The sequence below is a fragment of the Hippopotamus amphibius genome, chromosome 4 (assembly GCF_030028045.1).
Source record: "Hippopotamus amphibius kiboko isolate mHipAmp2 chromosome 4, mHipAmp2.hap2, whole genome shotgun sequence".
Lineage (NCBI taxonomy): Eukaryota > Metazoa > Chordata > Mammalia > Artiodactyla > Hippopotamidae > Hippopotamus > Hippopotamus amphibius.
The window spans coordinates 186,041,658-186,056,629 of record NC_080189.1 but is presented as its reverse complement, the minus strand read 5'-3'; the positions used below and the strand labels follow the sequence as shown (position 1 = coordinate 186,056,629).

Below are 14,972 nucleotides of genomic sequence, written 5' to 3'. Positions count from 1 at the left end.
ACTGAAGCCCGGGCACCTAGAGCCTGTGCTCCAAAACAAGAGAAAACACTGCATGAGAAGCCCGTGCACCGCAACAAAGAGTAGCCTCCGCTCGCCCCAACTAGAGAAAGCCTGCACCCAGCAACTAAGACCCAAAGCAGCCAAAAAAAAAGTAAATAAAATGCCACTTGAAAAACAATAAAAACAGACATGCTCCCTGACAAACCACCCACCCCAAAAGGCAGAAGCGAAGAACTACAATGTTATCCTTTCAAAGGGCTGTCCTGCCCTTCGGAAACCAAAAAACAGGCCCTTGATTAAGAAAGTAATTAAGTCCCCACATGCTCAGACTTGAAACAAGATGGACAAGGCACCATCGCTGTTTGTATCATAAATTCTTCCTAACACAGGTAAGGTAAGCAGTTGGACCTTGACAATAACTGATATACAGACATAACACGAATGCTCCACGTTCAAGTACAACAAAGACACCAGACAAAAATATACATCTGCTGCTTTACCTCCACTGTGAAGTAATCCAAGAGAGGTAACACGCAAAACAGAAAACAGCTCCTGCTATATACTAAAATTAATTGTCCTTTTAATCTGTCTTTAGCATAGCTCGTCCTTTATGACGAGAGTAGTTTTTTACTTGCTCTAGCACACCAGTGACGAAAAGAGAAATCTTCAGAGTTACGACAATTACCTCCTGCTAGGAAAAACAGAAACTGACACATTTAGAGAGGACAACTCTGTGGGTATTAGGCTGGTCTCTACGCTGAGAAGTGTGGCTGCTATGTCCAAAGAAGCCTGGCAGGGGACCGCGGGAACTGAGCTAGGCAACACCAGAGAGCAGCTGGCGGACCAGCCTCAGCCACGGCGGGGCCTGCGCAACCCAGGCAGCCAGGCCCTCACCCCCACAAGGGGAAGGTGAGCGATCCACCAGTCCAAAGACAGCAACATCCCTTCACTCAGGAAATATTTATGGAGTCCCCAATTCTATGCCAGCCACTGTTAAGCTTAAGGGTTAGACTTTACCAAAAAACCATTTTTTAAAGAAAATATTGGGTGGGACTTCTCTGGTGGTCCAATGGTTAAGCCTCTGTGCTCCCAATGCAGGGGGCCCAGGTTTGATCCCTGGTCAAAAAAAGGAAGGAAAGAAAGAAAAGAGAGAAAGAAAGAAAATTGTGGTGACAAAAGAATATCCTACATGCTTTGGGGGGAGGTGGATCATGCAGACAGAATTAAAACCACCAGAATGACTTCAGACTTCTCAAGAGCAACACTGGAAGCAAAAGGCAACTGAACAAATGCCTTCAAAATTCTGAAGGAAAATTACCTCCAATTTAGAACTCTACAGCCAGCCAAACTGTCAATCAACTGTGAGAAGAGAAGAAGAACATTTTCAGACACAGGTCTCAAAACATGTTACCTCTCATGCCCCCTCTCTCAGGCTACTGGAAGATGTGCTCAACCAAAACAAAGGGTAAGCCAAGAAAGAAGAAACTACGGAGCGATCACACGAGGAGCCAGCACCAGGAAGACAGAGCCCTGCACCAATCACAGGGACAAGTGCTTGAGACTGCGGCTGAATCAGCACTAACTTAAAAAAGTAAGAAAATAAAAACAAGAAAAGTATTAACTCCTAAGAAAACAAAAGGTTGAAGGGAAAAGTAAGCACAGTTTACTGCATGACTCAGCTATGGCATTTCTACCATCACAAAGATACAATCGGTAAAGACTGACTTAACCAAGGTGAACTCTAATTCTATTGGAAGGTTGTGGCAATGCAAAGGATGCATTACCTTTGTGGTAAGGCAGGGCAGGGAAACAGGTTCGTCCTAAACATCTAGAGCGGGAAGTCAAAACTGAAAACCATCAGGTAGCAATATAAGCATGTTATTTAGAAATGGTGGTAATTATAGAAAAATCATAATTTCACTTAAAAGAAGTGAAAACAGTTACTTCTGGAGATAGGGAAAGGGGGAGCGAGTGAGTGGCAAAAACCCAATCTCATGAAACTACTTGACTCTCTAAAAATGTACGTGTACCATTCTCCTCATGTCACAGCAGGAGTCCAGGCTCTCCACCTGACTTTTAACTAGCAGTGTCCATCTTGGTCATCTTGCTGGGATCGTGTGTGCCGGTCTCCCCCCTGCAGGTCACCTTCCCACACACCCGTTTCAGACTCCACCTGTGGGAAGCAAGTCACTCAGTGCAGCCCGCAATCAGAAGGGCGGGCAGGAGTGTTAAACCCCTCAAGAGGGAATGTCCGTTACGGGCAAGTCTCCTGGCTGGGAGAGGGCCTCTCCTCTGCCTCTTCCCTCCCGTACTTACCATTTATGCCAGTATGGACTCTCAGTATGTGTTTTATCCTTTAGGTTATCCCTAAAGAATACTAATTATTAAAAATACCACACTGTTTTGTTGCTCAGACTGTTCCAGCTCTGGCCATGGGAGTGCTTTCCATTGCTTTTGTGCTCCGCTGACAGGCTCATGCTTTTGTTTTTCGAGCATTTTCTGGCACTACAAGGTATTCCAGGCCCATCTTGTATTCTCCCTAGTCCAGCACTAGAATCAGCCATTAGTCCAAGGCGCCTTGGTTTGTTTGATAGAACGGTTTAGAAACCAAAACTGGACCCAGTGGTCTTCCTCCCCAAATCCATGATAAACCCAGTCTAACCATGAGAAAAATATCAGACAAATACAAATTGAGGAGTATTCTACAAAATACTGACCAATACTTCTCAAAACTGTCAAGATCATCAAAAACAAGTGAAGTCTAAAAGTCTGTACAGAGCAGGAAAAATGATGGCTAAATGCAATGTGATATGGTTTTCTGGATGGAGTCCTGAGATAGAAAAAGAAGAAAACTAGTAAAATCCAACCAAAATGTGGAGTTTGGTTAATAATTCTGTACCAATGTTGGTTCCTTAGTTGTTACAAGGTAGCACAGTAAAACAAGACATTAACGTTGGGGAACCTGAGTGCAGGTGTGCAGGAACTCTCTATACCATCTCAGCAACTTTTATGTGAACCTAAAACTATTCTAAAATAAAAAGGTTATTTTTTAAAATCAACATACAAAGCATACAAAGAAGTATACGTATAACTTTGATAAAAACAGAACGAAAAAATATATATGCAACAGGTGTGTTAAGAACTGACATCAGGGCTTCCCTGGTGGTGCAGTGGTTAAGAAACTATCTAGCAATGCAGGGGACAGAGGTTCGAGCCCTGGTCCAGGAAGATCTCACATGCTGCTGAACAACTAAGCCCGTGTGCCACAACTAACGAGCCTGTGCTCTAGAACCCGAGAGCCACAACTATTGAGCCCACGTGTCACAACTACTGAAGCCTGTGCTCTGCAACAAGAGAAGGCACTGCAATGAGAAGCCCAATTCCCATAATGAAGAGGAGCCTCCACTCTCTGCAACTAGAGAAAGCCAGCATGCAGCAACAAAGATCCAACACAGCCAATAAATAAACAAATTAATTAATTAAAAAAAAACTGACATCAGCCAAGCATTTTAGTTTTTGAGCATTTTCATATGTGTATTGTTTTATAATAATAAAAAAAGTCTGTAAGTAGTTTAGTCAACTAACACTATAATTCCTACTTACAATGGAGGAGACAGACAGTTGAAGGGATTTAAGCTCACATTACCCATACAGGAACAGAATCCAACTTTTCTCCACTCTGCTCAGATGCACCTTTGCTTCAGTAACCACACTGCTGTGCTTCTGACAGTTCACCAATCAGAAAACAGAGTAATACCTAACTGCACTGTCTGGAGTTGCAGGCAATGGAACTTCTTAAACTCTCAAATACAGAAAGGATTTGACACTTTCGCCACAATAAAAACAGGCCAACCTAACACTGAGACAAGAATAGAAACGCTGAGTGCACTGAATATTTCATAAGACCAAAAAATTAAAGCAGAACTGGTTAGATTCTAAAGCCACTCTTTAAAGATCACTCTAGATCATAAAGATTAGATTTTCATCATATCAGATTATCATTTTTCATGTGACAACCTTGTTTCCCTCTCTACCACCTGATCATTTCATGTATCCACACTTTCTCTGGACCACAGACAACGAGCTTATACACAATCAGATAGTCTACTAATTAAGAGGCAATACAACTTTCAATAGTCTGACAAATTTTAACACAAACTTTCCCCTCTCTCAAAAATTAACAAAAATAAAGCGAAGGCCAGAGAAGGAAAGAGCATCATCTTGGTCACTTTACCTCCCCTGGTTTTATTATGTGAAATTCTGCCAGGAGGGAGTAAAAAGCTCATGGTAAAGAAAATTAAAAAACAAAACAAAGAAACCCAAGCACTCAAAAGGGAACGTGTAATTACATTAGTGGTGGCAGTGGTTACCTAACATAGAGAATATACTAAAAAAAATCACTGACTTGTACCCTTTAAAATGGTAACTTTTATGTTATTATGAACTTATATCTCAATTTTTTTAAAAAGTGGGGGAAAAAAGCAACAGGCCTGTATGCGCAGAGTGAATAACAGCCAAGAAAGAAACGTGAGTTATTCTGACAGTTCTTAAGTACGAAATGAAGTTCCTATAAACAAGCAAAGCATAACAGAAAAATAAATGTAAGATGGAGGGAAGAACACAGAGGTCTTCACCTTGCAAAGAATGGTAGCAGAAAATCACATCTGAGATGTTTTTCCAAGAGCTATCTGAGCTGATCTAGTGGGAAACTTTGGCAGCCAGCCAGACCCACAGCGCATCTCTCTACACAAGCCCTGATGAGCACCAGGCACAGGGAAGGTCCTGATGCAGAGGGGAGGGGTGAGGAGAAGCACGCAGAGAGCCTCTAATGAGTCTGTAGAAAACAACTCAAGTTGTATTCAGGGAAATACTCAGTGCTATGATCTGAATGTTTGTATCCCCCCCCCCAGATTCATATGTTGAAACCTAGTCCCTAAGGTGATGGTATCTGGAGGCAGGGCCTTTGGGAGGTCGTGAGGGTAGGGCCCTCAAGAATGGGATTAGTGCTCTTATAAAAAAAGACCCCAGAGAACTCCCTCACCCCTTCCCCCAGTGAGGACACAGGGAGATACCACCTACGAAACAAAAGCAGGCCCTCACCAGACACTGAATCTCTTGTCACCATGACCTTGGACTTCCCAGCCTTCAGAACGATGAGAAATACATTCCTGTTGTTTATAAGCCCCCCAGTTTATGGTATTTTCTTATAGCAGCCTGAACAGACTAAGACATTCAGTATCCTGGAGCCCAAGATTACAGTGTGTTGTGGGTAAAATGATACAAGTGTCAAAACTTAAAAAATTAAATGTATGACCTATCAATTCCCCTCCTGGGTATATACCCAAGAAAACTGAGAACATGTTTATGTAAAAACTTACACGTGAATGGTCCAAAAAATAAAATGCTGGACAAATGTAAAACTTGTACACAAGGGACTTCCCTGGTGGCTCAGTGGTTAAGAATCCACCTGCCAATGCAGGGGACACAGGTTCAAGCCCTGGTCTAGGAAGACCCCACATGCCGCGGAGCAACTACTGATCCTGTGCTCTAGAGCCCGTGAGCCACAACTACTGAGCCCAAGCGCCACAACTACTAAAGCCCACATACCTAGAGCCTGTGCCCCACAACAAGAGAAGGTACCGCACTGAGAAGCCCACGCACCACATGGAAAAATAGTCCCTGCTCTCCACAACTAGAGAAAGCCCATGCGCAGCAATAAAGACCCAATGCAGCCAAAATAAATTATTAAAAAAAAAAAACTTGTACACAAATATTTTGGTATTAATCATAATAATAAAAATGTGGAAACAACCCAAATGCTCATCACTAATGAATGGATAAACAAAATGTGGTATATCCATACAGTGGAATATTATTTGGCAATAAAAAGGAATGAAATACTGATACATGCTACAACATAGCTAACACTGCGCTGACATTTCTATGAAATGTCCATGGAGACAGAAAGCAGATTAGCAGTTGCCAAAGGCTAGAGGGAGAGGAAGATGGGGAGTGACTGATAATGGGTACGGGATTTCTTTTTGGGGTGATGAAAATGTTCTGGAATCAGATGGTTGCACAACCCTGTGAATTTTTTCATACATGAATCATATCTCAGCAAAATACAACCAGAATTTTTTAAAATTAAATGATAAAGATCAAAGAAAACAAAAAACCCCACAAAACCCCACTATGGGACATAATCTATTTTAGCTTTGTCAAGGAGTCACAGCTTCATTTCTCAATCTTTTTATTCTATGCTCCCCTTTTGATAAACAAAAATCTCAAGCCCTTTTCAATGTATTTAAAAATTTCTAAATACACAATACATTACCTATTGCAACTAAAAAGCAAAGTAATCAACAGTAATGTTAGAAGTAAAAACGTGCATACTTTCAGGTTCTGAAATTTCAGAACAAAAATTATACAGTATAGAGTCAAAGGGAGAATACAACTTACTTGAAAAGTGGGACAAAAAAATAATTTGAGAATTTCCAGGGGATGGTTGGTTTTTGTTTTGGTAGGGGCAGGAGAGGGTAAGCAAGGAGAAGGTGTGTCATTCCCCCAGTTTATATAACAAAGTTAAGGTCCGGGCTTCCCTGGCAGCACAGTGGTTAAGAATCCGCCTGCCAATGCAGGGTACACAGGTTCAATCCCTTGTCCGGGAAGATTCCACAAGCCGTGGAGCAACTAAGCCCATGTGCCACAACTACTGAGCCCATGCGTGGCAACAACTGAAGTCTGCACACCCATACTCCACAACAAGCCACCGTAACGAGAAACCCACACATCTCAACAAAGAGTAGCCCCCACTCACAACTAGAGAAAGCCCATGCGCAGCAACAAAGACCCAATGCAGCCATAAATAAATAAATAAATAAATAAATAAAATAAATCTTAAAAAAAAGTTAAGATTCTTATTTGAGCAAAATTCAAAACAGTCTCCTTCAGGGTCTCAATCTTTTTCAAACCATGACATTTTTGCATGAGAATGCAAATGTCATGCCCTTTTGTGGTTTGTATTATAACAGTGAGTTTGTTTTCTAAATATAATACATTATGATAATAAATATATTTTATCCAGCTCTACATGGCCTACCCTTTACCCATTAAGAATCACTATAACCTACTAGAGGGTGTCTGTGCTCTTATCAGATGCCTCCTGACCAGAAATTTCATCTCTGGCTACAAACTGACAGAGGCAGCTGAGAGAGACAATTCCAGAGCCTGCCAAAAAGTGTTACAGAATGGAAACTTTATTGATGCCATCATTTTCTACTAGAACCATCTAATCTTCCTCTGATCTAGCCTAATTTTATCTAATCCTTTTATTTCCTCTCGTAAACTTGAGTCACAAGAATGAACTCAATGAATGAATCCTGCTGGCCTAAAAATCAGAAAAATCTATAAAGTGAAATATTTTAAAATTAAAGACTCCAGGGTTTCCCTGGTGGTCCAGTGGTTAAGACTTTGCCTTCTAATGCAGGGGGTGCAGGTTCAAACCCTGGTCAGGGAGCTAAGAATCCACATTTCTCGAGGCCAAAAAACCAAAACATAAAACAGAAGCAATATTGTAACAAATTCAATAAAGACTTTAAAAAATGGTCCACATCAAAAAAAAAAAAAAATTAAAGACTCCATAATCACAATATCTATTCTGAATTTGTCTCCATTCCAAAACTATAAACCACTGGATAAAACAAAAGCAAGTATTTGCCTCTTGGGTGAGTCTACTGTAGATGCCCTTGCAGAATCAGAAATGAAGGCAGTCAGAACTCTGGGTACTATTCCCCACAATCCTGCTGAGGAAGCTGACTGAGTGTGGTTCTGTTTTGCACTCGGCCACCTCTGTGTACAGAGATCCTCTAAGTCTACAATAACCTAATCACACCACCTGTGGAAGGAACTTTACAAGAAGGCCAGGTCCCCCACCAGCTGGGGAAGCGCCTACCTCTCCCTGAGCAGTGCTCCAGGCCAGGGCCAGGAGTGCATGGAGGTCATTTAATTTGCTGTGGGACCACAGGTCCATCTCCCCTCACACAAATTTTACGTATGAGAAACTACAGGGAAGCGTACTACATGAAAATATAGGAGAACATGTGTTTTCGTAAAACAAGGATGAGTGAGGCCAAATGATGCGGATGTCTCTATTACAAGTCCTTGGCTATGCAAGCAAAAAGGAAAAACAGCTTCATCAGACACGGTGACTAAGAGAATACATAAGAGGGTGTTATGGGTGACTAGGGCAAAAGAATACAGAGTATTCGTTCTGTGGTTAAAAAAGGATTTTTATTTCAAAAAGAAAAATGTTAGCAGATTAACATAAAACCATAAGACTAAGTGTATGTACTTAAGTGCCAGTCAATAACACACATATGGAATAATTTTCTTTCCTAACTAAAGAAAGGGAATTAAAAAAAATTTTTTAATGAGTTCTCTCAGGAGAAAGGAAATGGGAAAAGAGAGACAACTCACACCTTTACATCTTTCTGTATCATAAGTTTTTCCTAAAGAGCATATGTTTTTAATAATTTAAAAGCAGAGAAGGGGACTTCCCTGATGGTCCACTGGTTAAGACTCCACACCCTCAATGCAAGGGGCCCAGGTTTCATCCCTGGTCAGGGAACTAGATCCCACACGCATGCTGCAACTGAGTGTTCACACGCCGCAACAAAGATCCTGCATGCCACAACTAAGACCTAGCACAGCCAAATAAATAAATAAATAAATAAATAAATAAATAAAAATAAAAATAGAGAAGACAACAGAAAACAGGAACCATAAAAGAAAAATACTGATAAAGTGGACTTCATCAAAATTTGAAACTACTGATTATCAAAAGGCACAGTCAAAAAACAGTTAAGCCCCGGATTGGAAAAAATATTTCCAACATATGGCGAAAGACACATACCCAAATAGGTAAAGAACTCCTAAAATCAATAATAAAAAGACAATCCAATTTTTTAATGGACAAAAGACTTGAATAGACACTTCACAACAGCAGGTATACAAAAGGCCAATAAGTATGTGAATAAGTGCTCCTCATCATTAGTCATCAGGGAAACGCTCACTAAACCCATCACAAGATGCCACTACCCAGCAGCCACTAAGATGAGGCAGCAACACCAAAGCTGGAGAGGACATGGAGCAACCAGAAGACTCACACATTGCTGGTGGGAGTGTAAAATGCACAACCTCTGTGGAAAACTGGCAGTGTCTTTAAAAGTGAATCCTACATCTGTTCTAGGAGCAATTCCACTCCTAAGTATTTATGCAAAAGAAATGTAAATGGGGGACTTCCCTGGTGGTCCACTGGTTACAACTCCACAACTCCATGCGTCTAATGCAGGGGGCATGGGTTCTATCCCTGGTCGGGGAACTAAGATCTTGCATGCCACGTGGCACCGCCAAAAAAAAAAAAAAAGGAAAATGTATGTCCACACAGTCCTATACAAGAATGAGTGCTCCCCACCCGAGATGCACATCAAGAAAATAGCTAAACTGTGGCAGACCTGTTCAAGAGAACACTACTCAGGAACAGAAAGGGACATATCACTGACGCACGCTACTGCATGTGCTGAATTTTAAATGGTTATGCTGAGTTAAAGAAGCTGAATGCAAAATATACATATTGTTTAATCTCATTTATATGAAATTCTAGAAGAGATAGAACTAACCTATGGTTATAGAAGTAAGTCACTGTTGCTGGCAGGGGAGTGCAGGCCACCCCTAGGAGCTAAGAGAGCCACACCTCAGCTGACAGCCAGCCAGCAAGAAAACCAGGACAACAGTCCTACAACCAAAAGAACTGAATCCTGTCACAACCAAAATAGCTTGCAAGAGCACCCTGAGCTCTGGACAAGAACTACAGTCCAACACATGACTGCAGCCCCATGAGCCCCAAGCAGAGGATCCAGCCAAGCCATGCGTGGACCCCTCACCCACAGAAACTATGAGATAACAAATGTTATTGTTTTAAGCCACTAATTTTGCAGCAGTTTGTTCTATAGTAAATAGTAAACTAATATAAATGTCACACAAAAAAAGCCTTAGAACTTAATGATGTTTTAGTTACAAAGAATAGAAACTATGGATGAATCTTGAGGACATTATGCTAAGTGAAATAAGCTCATCACAAAAAGACAAATATGAGGTATCTAAAGTAGTTCAATCTATACAAATAGGAAGTAGAATGGTGGTTGCCAGGGGCAAAGGAGATGGGGGGAAACGGGGAGTTGTTATTTAATGGATACAGAGCTTTAATTTCAGAAGATGAAAAACTCTAGAGATGTGTGGCACAACAATGTAAATATATTTAAGGCTACTGAACTTATACACTTAAAAATGGTTAAGATGGTAAATTCGGGGCTTTTTTAACCACAATCTAAAGAGTATAGAAATTAACACATTTTCCCCGTTTGATCAATAATACAAATAGTTTTTATTTTTTTATTGTTTTAAATTATTTATTTATTTATTTTATTGGCTGCATTGGGTCTTTGTTGCTCTGTGCAGGCTTTCTGTAGTCGCGGAGAAGGGGAGCTACTCTTCCTTGTGGTGTGCGGGCTTCTCAGGGCGGTGGCTTCTCTTGTCACAGAGCACAGGCTCTAGGCACACGGGCTTCAGTAGTTGTGGCTCTCGGGCTTAGCTGCTCCATGGCATGTGGGATCTTCCTGGACGAGGGACAGAACCCGTGTCCCCTGCACTGGCAGGCAGATTCTTAACCACTGTGCCACCAGGGAAGTCCCATAATTCAATTTTGATCTAAGAGTATATTAACTAGCAGGCTACAGGGAAGAACAACACAAGGATACCTTGGGAGAAAAAAAATGCAGGTCATCTCTGAATTAGCCCTCCTGCCTTGGAAAGTAATATTCTCAGGAAAAGTTTAAAAGGTCATGAATAGGGACTTCCTAGGTGGTGCAGTGGGTAAGAATCCGCCTGCCAATGCAGGGGACACGGGTTCGATCCCTGCCCCAGGAAGATACCACATGCCGTGGAGCAACTAAGCCCGTGCGCCACAACTATTGAGCCTGCGCTCTAGAGCCTGTGAGCCACAACTATTAAGCCCATGTGCCACAACTACTGAAGCCCACGCGCCTAGAGCCCGTGCTCTGCAACAAGAGGCCACCTCAATGAGAAGCCCACGCACCACAATGAAGAGTAGCCCCCGCTCGACGCAACTAGAGGAAGCCTGTGCAGCAACGAAGACTGAACACAGCCAATAAAATAAATAAAATTTATATTAAAAAAAAAAAAAAAGGTCATGAATAACCCTCCAGAACTAAATTCAACAGATTTTCTGTCCAAGTCTTCCCTTACCTCTTAACCAATTTGATACTGACCTCCTCTTCCCTGTGTCTCGGGCTTCCCGACCTTTATGGCCACTCCACAATCTCTACTGAGTGTCAGAAGCTCTCAAATCTTTATCTTCAGCCTAAATCTCTGTCTTGAGCGTCAGACCCGAATCTCCAATTCACCAGTAATCCACCTGGCCTCCTCACAAGCACTGTGGATTTAACCTACCCACACCCACGCTCACCATCCCCTCCTCCCATTTTCCCCATCGTGGTGGGTGTCACCTGCCAGTGACTCACCCAAGTTAGAGACAAGGAAGTGATTCTAGATGCGTTCCTTCACATTAGATGCCACGCACTGACACTGAATACACCAGACAAAAATCCCCACCCTGCCCTCGCGGAGACTGCAAATGGAAGCAGAAGAGGCAGATAATAAACTATATAAGAAAACAGTTAAGTAGCAAATTCCCTGGCAGTCCAGTGGTTAGGACTCCACGCTCTCACTGCCAAGGGCCTGGGTTCAATCCCTGGTCAGGGAACTAAGATTCCACAAGCCTCGAAGTGCAGCCGAAAAAAAAGAAAAGAAAGAACGAAAAATGTAAAATACTGTAGTATTGTAAATAGTAAGAAGTGCTAAGGCGTGTGTGGGGAAGTGAGGACACACTGATATCCAGAAGAGCAGAACCGGGATGTGACTGTGCACACCTGAATGAGGGCAAGAGTAGGAAGATGAGGGGGAAAGACTGGGTGGAGTGCTTGTAGGACACTGGCAAACACTTCAGCAGAGCAGTGACAGGATCCCACTTAGGTTTTAGCAGTTGGCTTGGGCTTGGACACTGCCTATAGTCTTCTTCTGCCTGCAGCCCCACCTTTACCCCACTCAACTCAGTCCCAAATCAGGACCACCCTAACCCATCAGTGCCTCTCTGATTCATCTGTTCCTCTGTTCCTGCTGCCCTGCCCTAACTCAGAAGCTTTGTCCTCAGGAATTCCCTGTCCCCCCAGTCACAATGCACATGGCCTTTCCTGATGTCATCCATCCACTCCCGCCCCTTCCCAACCTGCAGCACCACCAATGCCAGTCCCATCCCACTTTTCAAGTCTCACAGCCAGAATCACCACCTCAGAGCACTCAGCACAGCATTTAAGCTAACCTGCAGTACCAGACTGTGAGCTCCTCCAGGACAGCAACTGTCCCCGTATCGCTGACTACTCAGCACAGCACCTGCCATTCAGCTGGTTCTTAACAGACATTTAAGACCTTGCTTTCACATCTTAATAGGCTAATCATTTTTATTCTATGCCATGAAACTAACTTAAAACTTCCCTGTACTTTTTTTTTAATTAATTAATTAATTTTGGTTGCATTGGGTCTTTGTTGCTGTGCGCAGACTTTCTCTAGTTGAGGTGAACGGGGGCTACTCTTTGTTGCGTTGTGCGGGCTTCTCATTGCAGTGGCTTCTCTTGTTGCGGAGCACTGGCTCTAGGCGCAGGGACCCCAGTAGTTGTGGCACACAGGCTCAGTAGTTGTGGCACACCGGCCTAAGTGCTCGGAGGCATGTGGGATCCTCCCAGACCAGGGCTCGAACCTGCGTCCCCTGCACTGGCAGGCAGATTCTTCACCACTGTGCCACCGGGGAAGTCCCCTTCCCCTGTGCTTTTGATCAGTACTTTTGTACTGATCACTTCTTTGTTAATAAAGTTCTGGTTTATTATATTTCACTTACATTTCCAGGTTATACGAATGCTACATTTTATTTAACTTTTGACTTTTCCATTTCTAGTTTTCTTTTTATACAATTATATTTTGAAATGGTTTATAGCGCTATATGGAAAGCTACACACTGGCATCTATTTTTCAACATTATGAAACATGCTTAAGGTATAATTTTTTTTAAAGAATGTATAATTTAAGTAACTGCAGCTGAGTTTTTACTTACTATGAGATATTTGGGATACTATGTGCCTCTCCCCAGTGGCATTTCCTCCCTCCTCCCTGCTGGCGATTCCCAAGCAAGTCTTTCTACCTTTACTATGCACTGTCTACAGTACTGTTAGAAGACACTGCCAAGCTAGGTGAACAAGCCAAGCTGCAGTGAGGTTACCACCCTAGGTCCTCCACACCCCTCAGTGACAGCACAGAGCTGCCAGGCACCACCGCAACATGAGGCTGCATTCTTTGATGACTTGGAGAAACTGGCTCTTAAGAGAGGATCCTCACCCTCCACGTATAATCCCACACAATCTGATATTTTTAGTATTTAGTATCACTGAACTCTTAGAGGTACTTAGGAAACAGAACGGGGAATCAAATTTCCCACCTTAACTAAAGCTTGTTGCCAGTCCCTGAAAGAGGGTCGTCCTAAATAAGATTATGAGATTTGAGGAGGCTGTTCCAATTTCTAATGGAACGATTCACTGAACTATTACAATGCTTTCTGAACTAATGATTCTAATCAATGGCTTAGTCATGCTCTACAAAAAAAAAAAAAAAACGTTTCTATATAACTAATAATGCAAAGAATTAACGAACCAACTTCCCCTTCACAAAGTTTAAACGGTGTATCACAAATTCTCTGCCCATATTATTAAAAAACATCATTTTTTCAGGTACTCCTTATCAAACACTTACTATGTAAACTCTGAATAGGCTGTTTAACACAACAGTAAAAAGCAGCACAATACAAAATCCCTAACACAAAATTGCCTGGATCTACAAACCTTAAGTTATAGAACCATCCACTCCACCAGGCATTCAATTCTTTCATGTTTTATTTTAATGTTTTAAGGAAAGAGGTGCACCCAAGTTGACAACCCAGTACGTCTTCCAGGGCCAGGAGGCTGCAAGTTCAGCGGGAGCAACTCCAGCCTAGGCGAACGCCGTGGATGCGGCGTTTCGGGTCTGGACACTGAAGCAAGGGGTCGCGGGGCAGGCGGGGCCCCGCTGGACTCTCGGGAGGGACCCCGCTCGCCTCCGACCCGCCGGCCGCCGGCCAGCGTGACAGGCGCGTCCGCCCAGGGCGGTGCCGCGGGAGAGGGCGGGGGCCGGAAGGAAGGGGAAGGACTCGGACAAAGCGAGCCGGGCCGGCCGCCCCCTCCCCGCGCGCCGCGTCCCCCTCCCGGGGCGGCCACGTCCCTGGCCGCGCGGCTCCCGGGGCCACAGCTGTCCTCGCGGCGGCAGCCCCCGCCCCAGCCCGCAGCCGGGCCGAGCCGGGGGTGCGGGGCCGGAGCGCGGCGGGCACGCGGAGGGGACCCGAACCTGGAGGGGCCGGGGGCCGCGGGCCCGGGCGGCGGCCTTGGCCGGGGGGAAGCGGGACGCACCTGCCGGAGGCCCGAGGCCCGCGGCCCGGGAGGGGCCGCAGGCGGGAAGGGACGTGGGTGCGGCCGGAGGACCGGGCCGCCGCCGACTCACCGTGCTGCTCCCGCGGGGCCGCGCGCTCGCGCTGTCAGCGCCGGGAGGCCGCGGGCGCGTGCGCGGGGCAGGACCGCCGGGGCTGCCGCCTCCGCCGCCTCAGGTGCGCGCCGCGGTCACAGGCGAGGGGCGCCGGCGCGGCCGCCGCGCAGCATCCCCGGCCGCCCGCGCGCGCTGTCCCCCGCGGCTCCGCCTCACAGCCGCCGCCCTGCGCCCCGCCGGCTCCGGCTCCGCTGCTCCCGCCGCCGAAAATGGCGTCT

At 44.4% G+C, this 14,972-nt stretch overlaps 1 protein-coding gene across 2 annotated transcripts in view; it reads right to left on the bottom strand.

Moving 5' to 3' along the window:
• Positions 1 to 14,972, bottom strand: part of KLC1 (kinesin light chain 1) — a 63,349-nt gene extending 48,377 nt beyond the window's left edge. Inside the window, exon 1 of one of the 2 annotated variants that reach the window (XM_057730341.1) lies at positions 14,713 to 14,972. The gene's annotated coding sequence lies outside the window, so the exon portion shown is untranslated. Of the gene's footprint in view, positions 1 to 2,030; positions 2,174 to 14,712 lie in introns of those variants that run through there. The other variant, XM_057730344.1, reaches the window with a different exon arrangement.